The 22,929-nt window shown below is 46.5% G+C and overlaps 1 long non-coding RNA gene across 1 annotated transcript; it reads right to left on the reverse strand.

The window, feature by feature from the left end:
- Positions 1 to 298: 298 nt before the first annotated feature.
- On the reverse strand, positions 299 to 19,784 carry LOC311121132. Its single transcript, XR_014612241.1, has 3 exons — positions 19,732 to 19,784; positions 15,876 to 15,995; positions 299 to 372 (listed from the first exon to the last, which is right to left on the reverse strand). It is a non-coding gene; the product is annotated as an uncharacterized lncRNA (long non-coding RNA).
- Positions 19,785 to 22,929: the final 3,145 nt, after the last annotated feature.

Here is a 22,929-nt window from a genome sequence, read left to right on the forward strand (position 1 = left end):
ACATGATTCCATTTGTGTTATTTCATAGTGTTGATGTCTTCACTATTATTCTACAATGTTGAAAATAGTAAAAATAAAGAAACTTTTGACCGGTAGTGTATATATATATATATCTGGACTGTTACTGTTTGCAAAATAAGATCATCCACAAAATAAGCTGATTAAAAAGTAGCATAGTAGTACTACTAGTCTGTTGTTGGTTGGTGACTTCTGCTACATTACCGGAACAAAATAAATCTGAGTCCTATGAAATGCCACATGTCTTAAAGAAGTAATGTAGAGAGATGTGCAGGCAGTCTCACCTGGTTTGTGGTTAGGTAATCTGCTAGCGTGTTCAGGAGCTTGTAATAGATCTCAAACCAGGGCAGATAACTGAGAGAGAAACACAAAATAGACATGTTTACAATCAAGCCAGAATTCAAATTCATATACTATGACTGTCATAATTCTAAATAATTAATAAAAACAAAACAGAGAAAGTCCCACCTTTGAGAAGTGAGCTACGGACACAGCCATTGTATAGTCCTACTGCTGTGGCTCAAATAGTTATACAGTATATTTTACACACTCCTGTCGTGTCTGCTGTTTCAAGGCAGTGGGTAGGGAAGATAGGGATAGGGCTTTAGGTTAAAGGTGGTGGGTAGAGGAGGTAGAGAGTAGAGACAGGGCTTTAGTTTAAAGGTGGTGGGGTAGAGGAGGTAGAGAGCAGAGACAGGGCTTTAGTTTAAAGGTGGTGGGTAGAGGAGGTAGAGACAGGGCTTTAGTTTAAAGGTGGTGGGTAGAGGATGGTAGAGACAGGGCTTTAGTTTAAAGGTGGTGGATAGAGGAGGTAGAGACAGGACTTTAGTTTAAAGGTGGTGGGTAGAGGAGGTAGAGAGTAGAGACAGGGTTTTAGTTTAACGGTGGTGGGTAGAGGAGGTAGAGACAGGGCTTTAGTTTAAAGGTGGTGGGTAGAGGAGGTAGAGAGCAGAGACAGGGCTTTAGTTTAAAGGTGGTGGGTAGAGGAGGTAGAGACAGGGCTTTAGTTTAAAGGTGGTGGGTAGAGGAGGTAGAGCAGAGACAGGGCTTTAGTTTAAAGGTGGTGGGTAGAGGAGGTAGAGACAGGGCTTTAGTTTGAAGGTGGTGGGTAGAGGAGGTAGAGAGCAGAGACAGGGCTTTAGTTTAAAGGTGGTGGGTAGAGGAGGTAGAGACAGGGCTTTAGTTTAAAGGTGGTGGGTAGAGGAGGTAGAGACAGGGCTTTAGTTTAAAGGTGGTGGGTAGAGGAGGTAGAGACAGGGCTTTAGTTTAAAGGTGGTGGGTAGAGGAGGTAGAGACAGGGCTTTAGTTTGAAGGTGGTGGGTAGAGGAGGTAGAGAGCAGAGACAGGGCTTTAGTTTAAAGGTGGTGGGTAGAGGAGGTAGAGACAGGGCTTTAGTTTGAAGGTGGTGGGTAGAGGAGGTAGAGAGCAGAGACAGGGCTTTAGTTTAAAGGTGGTGGGTAGAGGAGGTAGAGACAGGGTTTTAGTTTGAAGGTGGTGGGTAGAGGAGGTAGAGAGCAGAGACAGGGCTTTAGTTTAAAGGTGGTGGGTAGAGGAGGTAGAGACAGGGCTTTAGTTTAAAGGTGGTGGGTAGAGGAGGTAGAGGAGGTAGAGACAGGGCTTTAGTTTAAAGGTGGTGGGTAGAGGAGGTAGAGACAGGGCTTTAGTTTAAAGGTGGTGGGTAGAGGAGGTAGAGAGTAGAGACAGGGCTTTAATTTAAAGGTGGTGGGTAGAGGAGGTAGAGACAGGGCTTTAGTTTAAAGGTGGTGGGTAGAGGAGGTAGAGACAGGGCTTTAGTTTAAAGGTGGTGGGTAGAGGAGGTAGAGAGCAGAGACAGGGCTTTAGTTTAAAGGTGGTGGGTAGAGGAGGTAGAGGAGGTAGAGACAGGGCTTTAGTTTAAAGGTGGTGGGTAGAGGAGGTTGAGACGGTGCTTTAGTTTAAAGGTGGTGGGTAGAGGAGGTAGAGACGGGGCTTTAGTTTAAAGGTGGTGGGTAGAGGAGCTAGAGAGCAAAGACAGGGCTTTAGTTTAAAGGTGGTGGGTAGAGGAGGTAGAGACAGGGCTTTAGTTTAAAGGTGGTGGGTAGAGGAGGTAGAGAGTAGAGACAGGGCTTTAGTTTAAAGGTGGTGGGTAGAGGAGGTAGAGAGCAGAGACAGGGCTTTAGTTTAAAGGTGGTGGGTAGAGGAGGTAGAGACAGGGCTTTAGTTTAAAGGTGGTGGGTAGAGGAGGTAGAGACAGGGCTTTAGTTTAAAGGTGGTGGGTAGAGGAGGTAGAGAGCAGAGACAGGGCTTTAGTTTAAAGGTGGTGGGTAGAGGAGGTAGAGGAGGTAGAGACAGGGCTTTAGTTTAAAGGTGGTGGGTAGAGGAGGTTGAGACGGTGCTTTAGTTTAAAGGTGGTGGGTAGAGGAGGTAGAGACGGGGCTTTAGTTTAAAGGTGGTGGGTAGAGGAGCTAGAGAGCAAAGACAGGACTTTAGTTTAAAGGTGGTGGGTAGAGGAGGTAGAGACAGGGCTTTAGTTTAAAGGTGGTGGATAGAGGAGGTAGAGACAGGGCTTTAGTTTAAAGGTGGTGGGTAGAGGAGGTAGAGGAGGTAGAGACAGGGCTTTAGTTTAAAGGTGGTGGGTAGAGGAGGTAGAGACAGGGCTTTAGTTTAAAGGTGGTGGGTAGAGGAGGTAGAGAGCAGAGACAGGGCTTTAGTTTAACGGTGGTGGGTAGAGGAGGTAGAGACAGGGCTTTAGTTTAAAGGTGGTGGGTAGAGGAGGTAGAGAGCAGAGACAGGGCTTTAGTTTAAAGGTGGTGGGTAGAGGAGGTAGAGACAGGGCTTTAGTTTGAAGGTGGTGGGTAGAGGAGGTAGAGAGCAGAGACAGGGCTTTAGTTTAAAGGTGGTGGGTAGAGGAGGTAGAGACAGGGCTTTAGTTTAAAGGTGGTGGGTAGAGGAGGTAGAGACAGGGCTTTAGTTTAAAGGTGGTGGGTAGAGGAGGTAGAGACAGGGCTTTAGTTTAAAGGTGGTGGGTAGAGGAGGTAGAGACAGGGCTTTAGTTTGAAGGTGGTGGGTAGAGGAGGTAGAGAGCAGAGACAGGGCTTTAGTTTAAAGGTGGTGGGTAGAGGAGGTAGAGACAGGGCTTTAGTTTGAAGGTGGTGGGTAGAGGAGGTAGAGAGCAGAGACAGGGCTTTAGTTTAAAGGTGGTGGGTAGAGGAGGTAGAGACAGGGCTTTAGTTTAAAGGTGGTGGGTAGAGGAGGTAGAGGAGGTAGAGACAGGGCTTTAGTTTAAAGGTGGTGGGTAGAGGAGGTAGAGACAGGGCTTTAGTTTAAAGGTGGTGGGTAGAGGAGGTAGAGAGTAGAGACAGGGCTTTAGTTTAAAGGTGGTGGGTAGAGGAGGTAGAGAGCAGAGACAGGGCTTTAGTTTAAAGGTGGTGGGTAGAGGAGGTAGAGACAGGGCTTTAGTTTAAAGGTGGTGGGTAGAGGAGGTAGAGACAGGGCTTTAGTTTAAAGGTGGTGGGTAGAGGAGGTTGAGACGGTGCTTTAGTTTAAAGGTGGTGGGTAGAGGAGGTAGAGACGGGGCTTTAGTTTAAAGGTGGTGGGTAGAGGAGCTAGAGAGCAAAGACAGGGCTTTAGTTTAAAGGTGGTGGGTAGAGGAGGTAGAGACAGGGCTTTAGTTTAAAGGTGGTGGATAGAGGAGGTAGAGACAGGGCTTTAGTTTAAAGGTGGTGGGTAGAGGAGGTAGAGGAGGTAGAGACAGGGCTTTAGTTTAAAGGTGGTGGGTAGAGGAGGTAGAGACAGGGCTTTAGTTTAAAGGTGGTGGGTAGAGGAGGTAGAGAGTAGAGACAGGGCTTTAGTTTAAAGGTGGTGGGTAGAGGAGGTAGAGAGCAGAGACATGGCTTTAGATTAAAGGTGGTGGGTAGAGGAGGTAGAGACAGGGCTTTAGTTTAAAGGTGGTGGGTAGAGGAGGTAGAGGAGGTAGAGACAGGGCTTTAGTTTAAAGGTGGTGGGTAGAGGAGGTAGAGACAGGGCTTTATTTTAAAGGTGGTGGGTAGAGGAGGTAGAGACAGGGCTTTAGTTTAAAGGTGGTGGGTAGAGGAGGTAGAGACAGGGCTTTAGTTTAAAGGTGGTGGGTAGAGGAGCTAGAGACAGGGCTTTAGTTTAAAGGTGGTGGGTAGAGGTGGTAGAGACAGGGCTTAAGTTTAAAGGTGGTGGGTAGAGGAGGTAGAGACAGGGCTTTAGTTTAAAGGTGGTGGGTAGAGGAGGTAGAGACAGGGCTTTAGTTTAAAGGTGGTGGGTAGAGGAGGTAGAGACAGGGCTTTAGTTTAAAGGTGGTGGGTAGAGGAGGTAGAGAGCAGAGACAGGGCTTTAGTTTAAAGGTGGTGGGTAGAGGAGGTAGAGACAGGGCTTTAGTTTGAAGGTGGTGGGTAGAGGAGGTAGAGAGCAGAGACAGGGCTTTAGTTTAAAGGTGGTGGGTAGAGGAGGTAGAGACAGGGCTTTAGTTTGAAGGTGGTGGGTAGAGGAGGTAGAGAGCAGAGACAGGGCTTTAGTTTAAAGGTGGTGGGTAGAGGAGGTAGAGACAGGGCTTTAGTTTAAAGGTGGTGGGTAGAGGAGCTAGAGAGCAAAGACAGGGCTTTAGTTTAAAGGTGGTGGGTAGAGGAGGTAGAGACAGGGCTTTAGTTTAAAGGTGGTGGGTAGAGGAGGTAGAGAGTAGAGACAGGGCTTTAGTTTAAAGGTGGTGGGTAGAGGAGGTAGAGAGCAGAGACAGGGCTTTAGTTTAAAGGTGGTGGGTAGAGGAGGTAGAGACAGGGCTTTAGTTTAAAGGTGGTGGGTAGAGGAGGTAGAGACAGGGCTTTAGTTTAAAGGTGGTGGGTAGAGGAGGTAGAGAGCAGAGACAGGGCTTTAGTTTAAAGGTGGTGGGTAGAGGAGGTAGAGGAGGTAGAGACAGGGCTTTAGTTTAAAGGTGGTGGGTAGAGGAGGTTGAGACGGTGCTTTAGTTTAAAGGTGGTGGGTAGAGGAGGTAGAGACAGGGCTTTAGTTTAAAGGTGGTGGGTAGAGGAGCTAGAGAGCAAAGACAGGGCTTTAGTTTAAAGGTGGTGGGTAGAGGAGGTAGAGACAGGGCTTTAGTTTAAAGGTGGTGGGTAGAGGAGGTAGAGAGTAGAGACAGGGCTTTAGTTTAAAGGTGGTGGGTAGAGGAGGTAGAGAGCAGAGACAGGGCTTTAGTTTAAAGGTGGTGGGTAGAGGAGGTAGAGACAGGGCTTTAGTTTAAAGGTGGTGGGTAGAGGAGGTAGAGACAGGGCTTTAGTTTAAAGGTGGTGGGTAGAGGAGGTAGAGAGCAGAGACAGGGCTTTAGTTTAAAGGTGGTGGGTAGAGGAGGTAGAGGAGGTAGAGACAGGGCTTTAGTTTAAAGGTGGTGGGTAGAGGAGGTTGAGACGGTGCTTTAGTTTAAAGGTGGTGGGTAGAGGAGGTAGAGACGGGGCTTTAGTTTAAAGGTGGTGGGTAGAGGAGCTAGAGAGCAAAGACAGGGCTTTAGTTTAAAGGTGGTGGGTAGAGGAGGTAGAGACAGGGCTTTAGTTTAAAGGTGGTGGATAGAGGAGGTAGAGACAGGGCTTTAGTTTAAAGGTGGTGGGTAGAGGAGGTAGAGGAGGTAGAGACAGGGCTTTAGTTTAAAGGTGGTGGGTAGAGGAGGTAGAGACAGGGCTTTAGTTTAAAGGTGGTGGGTAGAGGAGGTAGAGAGTAGAGACAGGGCTTTAGTTTAAAGGTGGTGGGTAGAGGAGGTAGAGAGCAGAGACATGGCTTTAGATTAAAGGTGGTGGGTAGAGGAGGTAGAGACAGGGCTTTAGTTTAAAGGTGGTGGGTAGAGGAGGTAGAGGAGGTAGAGACAGGGCTTTAGTTTAAAGGTGGTGGGTAGAGGAGGTAGAGACAGGGCTTTAGTTTAAAGGTGGTGGGTAGAGGAGGTAGAGACAGGGCTTTAGTTTAAAGGTGGTGGGTAGAGGAGGTAGAGACAGGGCTTTAGTTTAAAGGTGGTGGGTAGAGGAGCTAGAGACAGGGCTTTAGTTTAAAGGTGGTGGGTAGAGGAGGTAGAGACAGGGCTTAAGTTTAAAGGTGGTGGGTAGAGGAGGTAGAGGAGGTAGAGACAGGGCTTTAGTTTAAAGGTGGTGGGTAGAGGAGGTTGAGACGGTGCTTTAGTTTAAAGGTGGTGGGTAGAGGAGGTAGAGACGGGGCTTTAGTTTAAAGGTGGTGGGTAGAGGAGCTAGAGAGCAAAGACAGGGCTTTAGTTTAAAGGTGGTGGGTAGAGGAGGTAGAGACAGGGCTTTAGTTTAAAGGTGGTGGATAGAGGAGGTAGAGACAGGGCTTTAGTTTAAAGGTGGTGGGTAGAGGAGGTAGAGGAGGTAGAGACAGGGCTTTAGTTTAAAGGTGGTGGGTAGAGGAGGTAGAGACAGGGCTTTAGTTTAAAGGTGGTGGGTAGAGGAGGTAGAGAGTAGAGACAGGGCTTTAGTTTAAAGGTGGTGGGTAGAGGAGGTAGAGAGCAGAGACAGGGCTTTAGATTAAAGGTGGTGGGTAGAAGAGGTAGAGACAGGGCTTTAGTTTAAAGGTGGTGGGTAGAGGAGGTAGAGACAGGGCTTTAGTTTAAACGTGGTGGGTAGAGGAGGTAGAGGAGGTAGAGACAGGGCTTTAGTTTAAAGGTGGTGGGTAGAGGAGGTAGAGACAGGGCTTTAGTTTGAAGGTGGTGGGTAGAGGAGCTAGAGAGCAAAGACAGGGCTTTAGTTTAAAGGTGGTGGGTAGAGGAGGTAGAGACAGGGCTTTAGTTTAAAGGTGGTGGATAGAGGAGGTAGAGACAGGGCTTTAGTTTAAAGGTGGTGGGTAGAGGAGGTAGAGGAGGTAGAGACAGGGCTTTAGTTTAAAGGTGGTGGGTAGAGGAGGTAGAGACAGGGCTTTAGTTTAAAGGTGGTGGGTAGAGGAGGTAGAGAGTAGAGACAGGGCTTTAGTTTAAAGGTGGTGGGTAGAGGAGGTAGAGAGCAGAGACATGGCTTTAGATTAAAGGTGGTGGGTAGAGGAGGTAGAGACAGGGCTTTAGTTTAAAGGTGGTGGGTAGAGGAGGTAGAGGAGGTAGAGACAGGGCTTTAGTTTAAAGGTGGTGGGTAGAGGAGGTAGAGACAGGGCTTTAGTTTAAAGGTGGTGGGTAGAGGAGGTAGAGACAGGGCTTTAGTTTAAAGGTGGTGGGTAGAGGAGGTAGAGACAGGGCTTTAGTTTAAAGGTGGTGGGTAGAGGAGCTAGAGACAGGGCTTTAGTTTAAAGGTGGTGGGTAGAGGAGGTAGAGACAGGGCTTAAGTTTAAAGGTGGTGGGTAGAGGAGGTAGAGGAGGTAGAGACAGGGCTTTAGTTTAAAGGTGGTGGGTAGAGGAGGTTGAGACGGTGCTTTAGTTTAAAGGTGGTGGGTAGAGGAGGTAGAGACGGGGCTTTAGTTTAAAGGTGGTGGGTAGAGGAGCTAGAGAGCAAAGACAGGGCTTTAGTTTAAAGGTGGTGGGTAGAGGAGGTAGAGACAGGGCTTTAGTTTAAAGGTGGTGGATAGAGGAGGTAGAGACAGGGCTTTAGTTTAAAGGTGGTGGGTAGAGGAGGTAGAGGAGGTAGAGACAGGGCTTTAGTTTAAAGGTGGTGGGTAGAGGAGGTAGAGACAGGGCTTTAGTTTAAAGGTGGTGGGTAGAGGAGGTAGAGAGTAGAGACAGGGCTTTAGTTTAAAGGTGGTGGGTAGAGGAGGTAGAGAGCAGAGACAGGGCTTTAGATTAAAGGTGGTGGGTAGAAGAGGTAGAGACAGGGCTTTAGTTTAAAGGTGGTGGGTAGAGGAGGTAGAGACAGGGCTTTAGTTTAAAGGTGGTGGGTAGAGGAGGTAGAGGAGGTAGAGACAGGGCTTTAGTTTAAAGGTGGTGGGTAGAGGAGGTAGAGACAGGGCTTTAGTTTAAAGGTGGTGGGTAGAGGAGGTAGAGACAGGGCTTTAGTTTAAAGGTGGTGGATAGAGGAGGTAGAGACAGGGCTTTAGTTTATAGGTGGTGGGTAGAGGAGGTAGAGACAAGGCTTTAGTTTAAAGGTGGTGGGTAGAGGAGCTAGAGACAGGGCTTTAGTTTAAAGGTGGTGGGTAGAGGAGGTAGAGACAGGGCTTTAGTTTAAAGGTGGTGGGTAGAGGAGGTAGAGAGCAGAGACAGGGCTTTAGTTTAAAGGTGGTGGGTAGAGGAGGTAGAGAGCAGAGACAGGGCTTTAGTTTAAAGGTGGTGGGTAGAGGAGGTAGAGGAGGTAGAGACAGGGCTTTAGTTTAAAGGTGGTGGATAGAGGAGGTAGAGACAGGGCTTTAGTTTATAGGTGGTGGGTAGAGGAGGTAGAGAGCAGAGACAGGGCTTTAGTTTAAAGGTGGTAGGTAGAGGAGGTAGAGACAGGGCTTTAGTTTAAAGGTGGTGGGTAGAGGAGGTAGAGACAGGGCTTTAGTTTAAAGGTGGTGGGTAGAGGAGGTAGAGAGCAGAGACAGGGCTTTAGTTTAAAGGTGGTGAGAAGAGGAGGTAGAAAGTAGAGACAGGGCTTTAGTTTAAAGGTGGTGGGTAGAGGAGGTAGAGACAGGCCTTTAGTTTAAAGGTGGTGGGTAGAGGAGGTAGAGACAGGGCTTTAGTTTAAAGGTGGTGGTTAGAGGAAGTAGAGAGTAGAGACAGGGCTTTAGTTTAAAGGTGGTGGGTAGAGGAGGTAGAAAACAGAGACAGGGCTTTAGTTTAAAGGTGGTGGGTAGAGGAGGTAGAGACAGGGCTTTAGTTTAAAGGTGGTGGGTAGAGGAGGTAGAGACAGGGCTTTAGTTTAAAGGTGGTGGGTAGAGAGTAGAGACAGGGCTAGTTTAAAGGTGGTGGGTAGAGGAGGTAGAGAGCAGAGACAGGGCTTTAGTTTAAAGGGGGTGGGTAGAGGAGGTAGAGACAGGCCTTTAGTTTAAAGGTGGTGAGTAGAGGAGGTAGAGAGCAGAGACAGGGCTTTAGTTTAAAGGGGGTGGGTAGAGGAGGTAGAGAGCAGAGACAGGGCTTTAGTTTAAAGGTGGTGGGTAGAGGAGGTAGAGAGCAGAGACAGGGCTTTAGTTTAAAGGTGGTGGGTAGAGGAGGTAGAGAGTAGAGACAGGGCTTTAGTTTAAAGGTGGTGGGTAGAGGAGGTAGAGAGTAGAGACAGGGCTTTAGTTTGAAGGTGGTGGGTAGAGGAGGTAGAGAGCAGAGACAGGGCTTTAGTTTAAAGGTGGTGGGTAGAGGAGGTAGAGACAGGGCTTTAGTTTAAAGGTGGTGGGTAGAGGAGGTAGAGAGCAGAGACAGGGCTTTAGTTTAAAGGTGGTGGGTAGAGGAGGTAGAGACAGGGCTTTAGTTTAAAGGTGGTGGGTAGAGGAGGTAGAGAGCAGAGACAGGGCTTTAGTGTAAAGGTGGTGGGTAGAGGAGGTAGAGAGCAGAGACAGGGCTTTAGTTTAAAGGTGGTGGGTAGAGGAGGTAGAGACAGGGCTTTAGTTTAAAGGTGGTGGGTAGAGAGTAGAGACAGGGCTAGTTTAAAGGTGGTGGGTAGAGGAGGTAGAGAGCAGAGACAGGGCTTTAGTTTAAAGGGGGTGGGTAGAGGAGGTAGAGACAGGCCTTTAGTTTAAAGGTGGTGAGTAGAGGAGGTAGAGAGCAGAGACAGGGCTTTAGTTTAAAGGGGGTGGGTAGAGGAGGTAGAGAGCAGAGACAGGGCTTTAGTTTAAAGGTGGTGGGTAGAGGAGGTAGAGAGCAGAGACAGGGCTTTAGTTTAAAGGTGGTGGGTAGAGGAGGTAGAGAGTAGAGACAGGGCTTTAGTTTAAAGGTGGTGGGTAGAGGAGGTAGAGAGTAGAGACAGGGCTTTAGTTTGAAGGTGGTGGGTAGAGGAGGTAGAGAGCAGAGACAGGGCTTTAGTTTAAAGGTGGTGGGTAGAGGAGGTAGAGACAGGGCTTTAGTTTAAAGGTGGTGGGTAGAGGAGGTAGAGAGCAGAGACAGGGCTTTAGTTTAAAGGTGGTGGGTAGAGGAGGTAGAGACAGGGCTTTAGTTTAAAGGTGGTGGGTAGAGGAGGTAGAGAGCAGAGACAGGGCTTTAGTGTAAAGGTGGTGGGTAGAGGAGGTAGAGAGCAGAGACAGGGCTTTAGTTTAAAGGTGGTGGGTAGAGGAGGTAGAGGAGGTAGAGACAGGGCTTTAGTTTAAAGGTGGTGGGTAGAGGAGGTAGAGACGGGGCTTTAGTTTAAAGGTGGTGGGTCGAGGAGGTAGAGGAGGTAGAGACAGGGCTTTAGTTTATAGGTGGTGGGTAGAGGAGGTAGAGAGTAGAGACAGGGCTTTAGTTTAAAGGTGGTGGGTAGAGGAGGTAGAGAGCAGAGACAGGGCTTTAGTTTAAAGGTGGTGGGTAGAGGAGGTAGAGACAGGACTTTAGTTTAAAGGTGGTGGGTCGAGGAGGTAGAGGAGGTAGAGACAGGGCTTTAGTTTTAAAGGTGGTGGGTAGAGGAGGTAGAGAGCAGAGACAGGGCTTTAGTTTAAAGGTGGTGGGTAGAGGAGGTAGAGAGCAGAGACAGGGCTTTAGTTTAAAGGTGGTGGGTAGAGGAGGTAGAGGAGGTAGAGACAGGGCTTTAGTTTAAAGGTGGTGGGTAGAAGAGGTAGAGAGCAGAGACAGGGCTTTAGTTTAAAGGTGGTGGGTAGAGGAGGTAGAGGAGGTAGAGGAGGTAGACAGGGCTTTAGTTTAAAGGTGGTGGGTAGAGGAGGTAGAGACAGGGCTTTAGTTTAAATGTGGTGGGTAGAGGAGGTAGAGAGCAGAGACAGGGCTTTAGTTTAAAGGTGGTGGGTAGAGGAGGTAGAGACAGGGCTTTAGTTTAAAGGTGGTGGGTAGAGGAGGTAGAGACAGGGCTTTAGTTTAAAGGTGGTGGGTAGAGGAGGTAGAGAGTAGAGACAGGGCTTTAGTTTAAAGGTGGTGGGTAGAGGAGGTAGAGGAGGTAGAGACAGGGCTTTAGTTTAAAGGTGGTGGGTAGAGGAGGTAGAGACAGGGCTTTAGTTTAAAGGTGGTGGGTAGAGGAGGTAGAGACAGGGCTTTAGTTTAAAGGTGGTGGGTAGAGGAGGTAGAGACAGGGCTTTAGTTTAAAGGTGGTGGGTAGAGGAGGTAGAGAGCAGAGACAGGGCTTTAGTTTAAAGGTGGTGGGTAGAGGAGGTAGAGACAGGGCTTTAGTTCTTCAACCCAACATGACTGGGCCAGCGAGAGCTGTGGTAGAGGTGGAGGAGGGATGCCTTGGTTTACATAATGATCCCAGATACACATCCCAGGCTCAGCCCAAGCCAACACACAGACGCACAGAGGGAGAGAAGCAATACCCCACCGCCTTTTTACTTTAAAAATAGACATTCCTTCTGGTTTTTCCTTACCTAATTAATGTTAAATAAATAAATAAAATTAACAAACTAAAAATAATTTATACTGTAGTGTTTGTGTTATAGCTAATCGCAAAATACACCCACCAGAAGCCAAATGCATCTGCAACATGGCTCTCTTGATAAGGTTGACACGTTCTTGGCAGAGATATTTGACTTTTGAGGTGGAATGTGGCTAGAATTTTGTTTTGGCTTGAAGGTTGCTCAGAAAAGAGAGCTCAGTTCATTTATAATGTTATGCAATCAAATAATCAAAACGTGGTGGGGTACCGATGTGAGTTATTACATTTTTATTCAGCTTACATGTATTTTAGAAAATGTCTGGCATAATGACAGTGGATTATGCTTTCCTTGTCATTCTGCACTTAAACAACAAATAAATAGATGCTTCATTAACTTTCAATAACTGAATGAAGGTTGAAATTAAGAACAAATGAACGAATGAATGAATGAATGAATGAATGAATGAATACGGTCAAAATTCAACTTACATTAAACAGAATGTGTGGGCATGATGCATTAACAAAAGTTGGTTGTTAAATTGAAATGGCTACCTGGCTAACAAAAAATTACCACACAAAAAAAATCACTTTGAAACTTTAAAATACTGTCTCTAAGCTGACTTGATGAAGTAGTAGGCTAATACAAAATAATTCTAAAGAGATTACAATAAAACGTTTGATTTGTAATCCCCAGTAAAAACTGTGTGTGTGTGTGTGTAGGGCTTGGCTGAGGGACTTTTATTAGCCAGGGAAGTCCTGTAGAGACAGGGGGATGCTGGGTAGTTCTCATGGCATGGGTCACTGGCTGCTCTGCAGACTGGAATTAACACACAACAAGAAAACAAAGTCAACCTAATGCAAATTTTAATATCGCTAAATCCGCAAGGGGCCAATGACACGGCGGTTCCCGGGCAAGTGCAGCCAAGCGCACCCATCAGGGGGCCTGAGTGACCATTAACCTGAAACAATCAGATTCTTAACATGCCAATATTTTGACGTCCGCATGAAGATCTCACCGTAATCAGGTCACACACTCTCCAAACCCAAACGTAACATGCGTGTGTTATCTACAAAATTCACATGCTGACTGGACATTAAAAACAGAAACCTAAAGACATAAATATGCCATGTTGCCAAACAAACAGCAGTGGATATTTTTATGAGCTGTGGGTGTGTTGAAGTTTATCAATACAACCCAAAAATGCTAATTAAAATAAAAAAAATCTGAGAAGGTCACTGAAATAGTCATAATAAGTCTCCTCTGGCCCTTTGTTTAAGAAGCTAGGCTCCTGGACGCTAATCCTTTACATATCCCATGTGAGGGTATATTTAAATAGGCCTCTCTCACTCTCCCCGTCTGTCATGTCAGCCTCTCCTTGGCAGGCCTCACAGCCCTCTCAACCATCACAGCCCTCTCAACCATCACACTCTTTAATGACCAGGCTGTAATCTTTTGTTTTAGAGACAAATAAATTATTGGTGTAGCAGCGAGCAGCGAACCGCAACTTATCATGATAGCCGGATAGGGATACTAGACCACATCTAACCTTAGCAAAATTAGGCTGAGGTATTTTCTGTGGTATGCGTTTCTTTTTTCTTAAATGAAGCTATGTCAGTAAGCACTGCTCCTCTCCCCAGTTAGCGGCTTAGGCTTGTTTGTGTTTCCTAAATCCCCAGATAGAGAGACATCCATCACTGTGTGTGGGGGCTTGGCTAGCTCTCCAGCCGTTTTAAACACACATGTTCCTTCAAAGTACTGTATACTCACAGAGTAAACCAGTTAATCTGTGGCCCACTCACAACCCCTCCGACTGTATCCCCTACCACAACACAACCCCTCAGACTCTCTATCAACCAGAACACTACACAGGGATGGTCAGAAGATATAGAGCTAGCAGTGGAAGTGATCAAATCTTCTTTATTATAATTCTGTTTAAAACAAATATTGTCTAAAAGCTCAAATCAATTAACTGGTGTTTTTGTAAGGACATAAATTATGTAATTACCAACAACACAAATTGCAACAGAGAGATGAGAGTTTTGTTTTCTGGCGTAGGGATATTATCAGTATAAACCAACTGCAATATCTCAATCCATTTTAGGGCAAATAAATACCTGTATATGTTTGGTTAGGTTGTCATGTGATTAGTAAACTACACATTTTTAACGACGTAGCCGCGTCTCCGCTGTTTGCCGCCATAAAGTACCTGTTGGTTGTTATTCCTATTCCCTGGATGGATCTTAAAATCTCCCTCTACACCCAGTCAACTTGCACCTTGTAGCTGGCTCACTGGAAGATTTGATTACACCTTTACTTTCCCGGGTTAGAGGTTAACTACTGGGAAGGAAATGCCCTCCGGCGTCCCGCTCAGTGACCACTAACGGGAGCGCCAACATCCCTAAAAGGGAACCCAATTCTCAGCCGCAAAATAAAATCAAGGAAACCGCCTTTTTTCATCAGCAACCTCTCTCACATGTCCGAAGGCGGTTTCTCCCTAAATGTGAGAGAATTACCAACGGAAAAAAGAGGAGGAGGATGGGGTCGAGGGGAAGGAAGAAAGATTGTAAAATCGAAGCATTCTGCCTCTTTAAAAAGGTTTTGGCCTGAAGGTAGCATGGCCCTTTTGGCCGGGCCTTTAGCCGCAGCACTACAAAGCCCATGCCATATAAAACTGTCCTAGTCATTAAGCCACTTCCTTGTGTAAGCATAGGTGACAATTTTATAGTCCCAGCACTTCAACAATCACAGGGACACAAACGGTTTTAATTACCATTGTTTTATATCCGGGGAACAAACACTCTAAATGAAGGTAGCTGGCTAGAAGCCTCCTCGCAGGGACCTTTGTTGATCGTCTAATGTTTTAACCTTATCTGTTATATATGATCACAACATAGATTTAAAAAGATTATTCAATATGATCACAACTTGGATTGCTTATCTAAGAATTACCAACTTCTTCCAAGTTGTGCATTTTGAAAAACAACGAAAAACGAAAGAATTAACTTGGGACCAGGTCTTTGCTCTCTCTGTCACTGATGCGAAAAATTACATTTGATTTGTTCATATTTCACATATATAAACCATGAGATATCTAAAATATGCATCTTTGTTATTATGTTTTAAAATATTTTCACTAATCTTTTCCCCCAAACTGGTCACAAAAACAAATAACTGTGAAGTTTTTAAAACACACACACACACACACACACACACACACACACACACACACACACACACACACACACACACACACACACACACACACACACACACACACACACACACACACACACACACACACACACACACACACACAGAATAATACAAACTTTCTATACATTTCTTATGATGAATGAATCAAGGCATGCAAACTACTCAGAATGCATAATGAATTGTATACATCATATGTCAAATGAATTAGCATGTGGGACTCAGACAGAGGGGCATGGGAGTCTCTGCTAATTGGCAGCGAGGCTTCATGCATAATTATGGGCCAAGCGGCTTCCTTCGCCGCGCTTCTATGCCAGTAGCTGTATATAACGAGGAGCGCGCGGGAAACAAAGGGCATGGTGGTGGCTGTCCGGGGGAGTTGAGGGGAGGGTACAGCTCATCTCGACAGCAGCTCATCAAGAACAAGATCAACCCTGCGACTGTCGTCATTATCCTCCAAAAATCTTTTTTTTTTTTTTTTCATTATTGTTTATTTGACTGTGCAAATTCCCATTACTGCTGTGGTTCATTCAACTATATTGTTTTACTAATGAAATGTTTCTTATTAAAAGGACATTGTCAATTGTTAACATAAAATGTGGTTTAGTTTCAAACGTCCTATTAAAAATCAATAAAACATTTTTAAAATGTATTTTTAATTAGATATCTTTCATGTTCAATAATAATAATAATGAATGACATAATATTTGAGATAAATCCGTGCTAAACAATATCTCGAGAGGGAGTTGAACCTACAATCTTCAATCTACTACTAAAACAATTCTTTATAGCTGTCAATAATAGGTTGTACTTTTTTGACTGCCCTGGATATAAAAAAAAAAAAAGAATAATATTATAGGGACCAAATTAAAACGGAATTCAGGAGTGTATTATTCTGTCATTGCCATGAGGAACACTCGGATGCATATTGCTTCCAAAGAGCACAATTTTTACTCTTCATCATCTATATGAGTTCCTTCACTTCCAAACCCTCACCGTCTCTACAATCAATTAAGAAATATAATCTGGATATTATAAGAGTGAAGTGAGGATATTGCAACTTCAAATTGTATTTATTTATGAATAACTAATGTGTCAACAATATACATGTCTTTCCTCATATAGGGGATAATTGTGATTAAATAAATTTCTAAAAAAAATAATACAAATACAAAACTTGATTGCGTAACTGATTGACGCAATCGGTCAGTAGCCAGAGAATAAGCTTCCTTGTTTGTAGGTAATGTGGGTAGTACCTGAGCAGACAGATGCAGACGCGGCAGCCGGAGGTGAGTCTGCAGAAGCCAAACCTCTGCTTGCTCTCGATGTCCGTCAGCACAAAGGTAAAGTTCTGACCCACCTGACTCTGGGAAACCCTGAGAACAGTCACCGCACGCACGCACGCACGCACGCACGCACGCACGCACGCACGCACGCACGCACGCACGCACGCACGCACGGGACAGAGACAACACGCCATTAACACAACCAATTACCACGTGACATATACTACAGTATTACCACACAGTCACCATTACCACAGAAGAGGAGAAGAATGACAAACTTATTAGGACATATTATTCTAATGATATTTATACACAAGAGCCAAGCAATAGCGACTTGGTGAATAGCGATATTCAGGGAACGTTGTACAACATGACACTTTACTTTTTCAATATGTTAATCCTTTACAGACCTACTAGATCTGTAACTTTTCTATATGATCCTGGCTACAGTCCCTGACTGTTGAGTGTATGTGAGTTGGGTATGTGTCTTTCTCATGCAGTTCCATCACTAGATGGCAGCAGTTAAGCTTATGTGTCCTCCTAGCTATACAACGGCACTTTTCACCTCATTCTCCAGGCTGCAAATTAAGAGCAGAATCCTCTAAAGATAGACGTTTCCAAATCAGACTGGTACCAAGCCTAGAGATATAGTTATTCAGACTGGTACCAAGCCTAGAGATATAGTTATTCATCAGACTGGTACCAAGCCTATAGATATAGTTATTCAGACTGGTACCAAGCCTAGAGATATAGTTATTCAGACTGGTACCAAGTCTAGAGATATAGTTATTCAGACTGGTACCAAGTCTAGAGATATAGTTATTCAGACTGGTACCAAGTCTAGAGATATAGTTATTCAGACTGGTACCAAGCCTAGAGATATAGTTATTCAGACTGGTACCAAGCCTAGAGATATAATTATTCAGACTGGTACCAAGCCTAGAGATATAGTTATTCAGACTGGTACCAAGCCTAGAGATATAGTTATTCAGACTGGTACCAAGCCTAGAGATATAGTTATTCAGACTGGTACCAAGCCTAGAGATATAGTTATTCAGACTGGTACCAAGTCTAGAGATATAGTTATTCATCAGACTGGTACCAAGCCTAGAGATATAGTTATTCAGACTGGTACCAAGCCTAGAGATATAGTTATTCATCAGACTGGTACCAAGTCTAGAGATACAGTGGGGGAAAAAAGTATTTAGTCAGCCACCAATTGTGCAAGTTCTCCCACTTAACAAGATGAGAGAGGCCTGTAATTTTCATGATAGGTACACGTCAACTATGACAGACAAAATGAGGAAAGAAAATCCAGAAAATCACATTGTAGGATTTTTAATGAATTTATTTGCAAATTATGGTGGAAAATAAGTATTTGGTCAATAACAAAAGTTTCTCAATACTTTGTTATATACCCTTTGTTGGCAATGACACAGGTAAAACGTTTTCTGTAAGTCTTCACAAGGTTTTCACACACTGTTGCTGGTATTTTGGCCCATTCCTCCATGCAGATCTCCTCTAGAGCAGTGATGTTTTGGGGCTGTCGCTGGGCAACACAGACTTTCAACTCCCTCCAAAGATTTTCTATGGGGTTGAGATCTGGAGACTGGCTAGGCCACTCCAGGACCTTGAAATGCTTCTTACGAAGCCACTCCTTCGTTGCCCGGGCGGTGTGTTTGGGATCATTGTCATGCTGAAAGACCTGGTCCCTTTGCAGAAAAACAGCCCCAAAGCATGATGTTTCCACCCCCATGCTTCACAGTAGGTATGGTGTTCTTTGGATGCAACTCAGCATTCTTTGTCCTCCAAACACGACGAGTTGAGTTTTTACCAAAAAGTTCTATTTTGGTTTCATCTGACCATATGACATTCTCCCAATCCTCTTCTGGATCATCCAAATGCACTCTAGCAAACTTCAGACGGGCCTGGACATGTACTGGCTTAAGCAGGGGGACACGTCTGGCACTGCAGGATTTGAGTCCCTGGCGGCGTAGTGTGTTACTGATGGTAGGCTTTGTTACTTTGGTCCCAGCTCTCTGCAGGTCATTCACTAGGTCCCCCCGTGTGGTTCTGGGATTTTTGCTCACTGTTCTTGTGATCATTTTGACCCCACGGGGTGAGATCTTGCGTGGAGCCCCAGATCGAGGGAGATTATCAGTGGTCTTGTATGTCTTCCATTTCCTAATAATTGCTCCCACAGTTGATTTCTTCAAACCAAGCTGCTTACCTATTGCAGATTCAGTCTTCCCAGCCTGGTGCAGGTCTACAATTTTGTTTCTGGTGTCCTTTGACAGCTCTTTCGTCTTGGCCATAGTGGAGTTTGGAGTGTGACTGTTTGAGGTTGTGGACAGGTGTCTTTTATACTGATAACAAGTTCAAACAGGTGCCATTAATACAGGTAACGAGTGGAGGACAGAGGAGCCTCTTAAAGAAGAAGCTACAGGTCTGTGAGAGCCAGAAATCTTGCTTGTTTGTAGGTGACCAAATACTTATTTTCCACCATAATTTGCAAATTAATTAATTTAAAATCCTACAATGTGATTTTCTGGATTTTTTTTTCTCAATTTGTCTGTCATAGTTGACGTGTACCTATGATGAAAATTACAGGCCTCTCTCATCTTTTTAAGTGGGAGAACTTGCACAATTGGTGGCTGACTAAATACTTTTTTCCCCCACTGTAGTTATTCAGTCAACAATAAACGCATGATACAGACATACACATTTACGCACATAGACACACATGCATGCAAAAGCACACTTACTCAGGTGAACAAGCTCTCGCATACACGCACAATGGCATACCCACATTGTGGTGGGAGTGAGATCCAATGGCCTGGCCTGGGTTAGGCAGGGATCACAGAGCATGGAGCAAAGAGCAGGAAGCAGGGAGCACAGAGCAGGGAGCACAGAGCAGGGAGCACAGAGCACAGAGCACGGAGCACCGAGCAGGGAGCACCGAGCAGGGAGCACCGAGCAGGGAGCACAGAGAAGGGAGCACCGAGCAGGAAGCACAGAGCAGGGAGCAGGGAGCACAGAGCAGGGAGCACAGAGCAGGGAGCACAGAGCAGGGAGCACAGAGCACCGAGCACAGAGCAGGTAGCACAGAGCAGGTAGCACAGAGCAGGGAGCACCGAGCAGGGAGCACAGAGCACAGGGCACAGAGCAGGGAGAACAGAGCAGGGAGAACAGAACAGGGAGAACAGAACAGGGATCACAGAGCAGGGAGCATGGAGCACAGAGCAGGGAGCACGGAGCACGGAGCAGAGGGAACAGAGCAGGGAGCACAGAGCAGGGTGCACAGAGCAGGGAACACAGAGCAGGGAGCACAGAGCAGGGAGCACAGAGCAGGGAGCACAGAGCAGGGAGCAGGGAGCACAGAGCAGGGAGCACAGAGCAGGGAGCAGGGAGCACAGAGCAGGGAGCAGGGAGCAGGGAGCAGGGAGCAGGGAGCACAGAGCAGGGAGCAGGGAGCACAGAGCAGGGAGCAGGGAGCACAGAGCAGGGAGCAGAGAGCACAGAGCAGGGAGCAGGGAGCACAGAGCAGGGAGCAGGGAGCAGGGAGCAGGGAGCAGGGAGCAGACTGGCTTGGTGTTTAGGAGACTTAGAGAGGAGTTAACAGCAGACTCCCCTGTAGCTGAGCTCTATTGTGTGACACACACACACAGAACTCTCCTGTTACAAATAAATATTATTGTGTGTGTGTGTGTGTGTGTGTGTGTGTGTGTGTGTGTGTGTGTGTGTGTGTGTGTGTGTGTGTGTGTGTGAGTGAGTGAATGTGGGCAGAGTACAGGACTTAACAAGGGAACGGGGGAAAGAATCCTACCTCTCCACATCGAAGGGGAAGCAGAACTTGGGCACCGTCTGGAGAACCTCCTGAGAACACAACCATTAGAAAACATTTAGTTAACATTAACACAACGCAAACACAATACTAACACAACGTAAACACACCACTAACACAACACTAACACAACGTAAACACAACACTAACACAACGTAAACACAACACTAACCCAACACTAACACAACGTAAACACAACACTAACACAACGTAAACACAACACTAACCCAACACTAACACAACGTAAACACAACACTAACACAACGTAAACACAACACAAACACAACACTAACATAATTTTTTTTTTTGTCATTTAGCAGACACTCTTATCCAGAGCGACTTACAGTTTCAGTGAGTGCATACATTTTTCATACCTACAATGTAAACACAACACAAACACAACACTACCACAACTCAAACACATACAACATTAAAATAACTTTCATTGATAAGCCATTAAAAACTATTAAAAATGCAATGTATTAATAATAAGAACACTACTTATATATAGATTATTAATTATTATTAATTAATGTATTTTCGTTCATACACAACCCTGTAAGTTTAGCCTAATCAAACATAAGACTTAATCAATCAAATTACTTGTTGAACATGGATTCATTAAAAGTCTTATAGTGATAAAATTATCTAATTAAATAATTTAATCCGGCTAAATAACCTACATACAACATTACATAAAATCGTCAGAGCTGATGAGTGTCGCAGTTGAGAGAATCAGGGCTAAAACGTTTTCTATTCTATAGGTCCAGACCCACAGCTTAAATAATTAGCTACGATAACCTAAATCAATTATATAATAATATATATATAATAATTATCAGGGGTGATGATGGCGGAGGGAGGGATGGAAGGAGAGAGGGATGGGGGGGATAGAGGGATGGAAGGAGAGAAGAGAGAGACCTAGGTGGTGGCAGATTGCTGTGACAATGGGCTAAGCAGCTCTGGGGGTACAGAACAGGCATGAGGGGGGGGGGGGGGGGGGGGGGGGGGGGGGGTTCTAGAGCATTAAGGCTTTACCTCCCAACACCTCCCCTGTGGGATGGGGGGGACAAGTACATGGGGGACTGGGGGTGGGGGACCTGCCCTTCAGCCCACACCAGTGGCATATGGATTTAGACAAGGAGCAGAGCTGAGCACCATATGGGACGTCTGTCTGTCTGAGGGGTGAGTCTGTCTGTCTGTCCGTCTGCTGTCTGTTTTATCTGTCTAAGGGCGGTGAGCCTGTCTGTGTGCCTGTCTGTCTGAAGGTGGTGAGCCTGTCTGTGTGCCTGTCGTCTGAAGGTGGTGAGTCTGTCTGTGTGCCTGTCTGTCCTGAAGGTGGTGAGCCTGTCTGTGTGCCTGTCTGTCTGAAGGTGGTGAGTCTGTCTGTCTGTCTGAAGGTGGTGAGCCTGTCTGTGTGCCTGTCTGTCTGAAGGTGGTGAGCCTGTCTGTGTGCCTGTCTGTCTGAAGGTGGTGAGCCTGTCTGTGTGCCTGTCTGTCTGAAGGTGGTGAGTCTGCCTGTCTGAGGGTTGTGAGCCCGTCCGTCCCGTCTGTCTGCCTGTTGGTTGTGAGCCCGTCCGTCCGTCCGTCTGTCTGTCTACTATTATTAACCACCTTGTAGAGCCTAGCTTATCTTACATATGGCACTCACACACTCCACAAATAAAACATATGGGTTGCCAGATTCTGGAACTGTCATTGTCCCGCCCATTTGTGTTGACAGGAAGTGTGTGAGTTTGAGTGACAGTCCTGAGCCAAGGACACCAACAAGATCACAGATACAACAAAACGAGAGTAAGCAGTGTGTGTGTGTGTGTGTGTGTGTGTACGTTTTCACAGAGAAGTGAGACATTTTACCGGTCCTCACTTGTAAAAAGGCTATTTTAGGCTTAGGGGTTAGGTTTAGGGGATAATAGGACTTTGAATGAATCATTGTTGGTCCCCAAAAAGTCCTCACAAGTATAGTAAGACATAGCTTGTGGTGTGTGTGTGTGCGTACAAACAAATAGATGGATCTATTTCACTCAAGATCACACAAACTCAGCAGGATCAAATGTACACAACATTCCAACACCAACCCCTTTTCTTCCGGAAGGGTTACAAATGACAAGCATCTTCTCTCCCTTCCTTCCCCAACAAGCAGCTGTCTGTCTGTCTCCGTCTCTGTCTGAGGTTCTGTCTGTGTCTCTCTCACTTCCCCTCACCCTCCCTCCCCCTCTCCCCCCCTCTATCCCTCTCTCCTCTCACTCCCCCCTCCCTCTCGCCTCCCTCCCCCTCTCTCACCCCCCCCCACCTTCTCACCCTACCCCCCCCTTCTCACCCTACCCCCTCTCTCCCTCCCCCTCCCCCCTCCCCCTCCTCCTCTCTCCCCCTCCCTCTCTCCCCCTCCCCTCTCCCCTCCCTCTCCCCCCTCCCTCCCTCTCCCCCCTCCCCCCTCCATCCCGCTCCCCCTCCCCCCTCCATCCCGCTCCCCCCTCCACCCCTCCCTCCCTCCCTCCCTCTCACTCCCTCTCCCTCTCCACCCCTCCTCCCCCTCCCACTCCCTCTCCCTTTCCACCCCTCCCTCCCTCTCCCTCTCCCCCCTCCCTCCCGCTCCCCCCTCCACCCCTCCCTCCCTCCCTCTCCACTCCCTCTCCCTCTCCACCCCTCCCTCCCTCCCTCCCCACTCCCTCTCCCTCTCCCTTTCCACCCCTCCCTCCCTCTCCCTCTCCCCCTCCCCCTCCCTCCCGCTCCCCCCTCCCACCTCTCCTCTCCCTCTCCTCTCCTCCCCCCCCCCTCTCCTCTCCACCTCTCCACCTCCCCTCTCCCCCTCCTCTCTCTCTCCTCTCCTCTCCTCCTCTCCCTCTCCTCTCCCTCCTCTCCTCCCTCTCCTCCTCTCCTCTCCAGACAAAAGAATATAAAGTAGCTAATAAATGTGCAGCTCTGGAGGTGTGTGTGTGTGTGTGTATGTGTGTGTGTGTGTATGTATGTGTGTGTGTGTGTGTGTGTGTGTGTGTGTGTGTGTGTGTGTGTGGTGTGTGTGTGTGTGTGTGTGTATGTATGTGTGGTGATGGTGTGTGTATGTGTGTGTGTGTGTGTGTGTGTGTGTATGTTTATGTGTGTATGTCTGTGTATGTGTGTGTGTGTGTATGTCTGGTGTGTTGTGTATGTGTGTGTGTGTGTGTGTTGTGTGGTATGTGT

This window comes from Coregonus lavaretus (genome assembly GCF_964263955.1).
Source record: "Coregonus lavaretus genome assembly, contig: HAP1_SCAFFOLD_8094, whole genome shotgun sequence".
Classification (NCBI taxonomy): Eukaryota; Metazoa; Chordata; class Actinopteri; order Salmoniformes; family Salmonidae; genus Coregonus; species Coregonus lavaretus.